The following is a 1112-nucleotide window of genomic DNA, read 5'->3' as shown; positions in this document are numbered from 1 at the left end:
GGATGATACTATGGTTGGTGCCCTTGATTATTGCTCCACGACAAATTCGAATGGTTCTTATATGCTGGGGTATAAGTGTTAGGGTATGAGTTGTTATCGGTTGCCTTGGGAAATTGCCAATGGCTTGAACCTGTTCAAGTGGGATATCATCTACTGAATAAGAACTCGTAGCTGGACATTGCTGAATATGATGTGGGCCTCCACATGTCTCACAACTGATAGGAGCGGATTGTAGTTGCATCGCTTGACCTGAAATCTTGTTTTGTTGTTGCATTTGTTTCATTAGCGAAGCAATTTGAGCAGTGAGTATAGCATTAGGATCAACTTCTAGAACTCCAGCCACCTTCTTATTTTCTCGCTTAGATGGCCAATTATAATTATTCATGGCCATCTCCTCTAAAAGCTCATAAGCTTTGTTAGCACTTTTTCTCATAAATGCTCCACCCACTGCTGCATCAATTATTGTCCTTGTGTTTCCCCTCAGTCCATTATAAAAAGTGTGCACCAACATCCATTTCAATATACCATGATGTGGACACTTTCAAAGTAGCTCTTGAAACCTTTCCCAAGCGTCATATAACAATTCCCCCTCAAATTGACAGAAATTAGTTATTTCACCTCTAATCTGTGCTGATTTAGCCAGAGGAAAATATTTAGCGAGAAACTTTTGAGCAAGGTCTTCCCATGTCATAATGGAATTGTCTTGCAGCAAAATCAACCAACTTTTAGCTCTGTCTCTCAACGAAAACAAAAATAACCTCAAACGGATTGCATCATTACTTACTCTGTTCATTTTGAAAGTATCACATAACTCCAAAAAGTTGGTAATATGGAGGTTCAGATCCTCATTAGGTAGCCCCCCAAATTGAACGCAATTCTGAACCATTTGGATAATCGAAGGCTTGATCTCAAAATTGTTCGCCTCCACAGTAGGTGGGCGAATTCTAAAATGTAACCCTGTAACAGTAGGGAGTACATAGTCCCTCAGGGGTAAGTCTGCCTCAGCTGCAGCGTTCCCCGCATTACCCTGATTCAAATCATTATTAGCAACATTATTGACGTTCAGGGCCATCCTCTTTTCTGTTTTCTTTCTCTTTTACAGGTCTTCTCAA

General features: G+C 40.4%; 1 non-coding gene across 1 annotated transcript; it reads left to right on the top strand.

Annotated features, from left to right (window-relative positions):
- The first annotated feature begins 521 nt into the window (after positions 1-521).
- LOC133807894 (small nucleolar RNA R71) lies at positions 522-627 on the top strand. The gene has a single exon (XR_009879780.1). It is a non-coding gene; the product is annotated as a small nucleolar RNA R71 (small nucleolar RNA).
- Positions 628-1112: the final 485 nt, after the last annotated feature.

This window comes from Humulus lupulus, chromosome X, assembly GCF_963169125.1.
Source record: "Humulus lupulus chromosome X, drHumLupu1.1, whole genome shotgun sequence".
In the NCBI taxonomy this organism is placed as follows: domain Eukaryota; kingdom Viridiplantae; phylum Streptophyta; class Magnoliopsida; order Rosales; family Cannabaceae; genus Humulus; species Humulus lupulus.
Note: the sequence above shows the minus strand (reverse complement) of the source record. Positions and strands in the feature narration are given on the sequence as shown.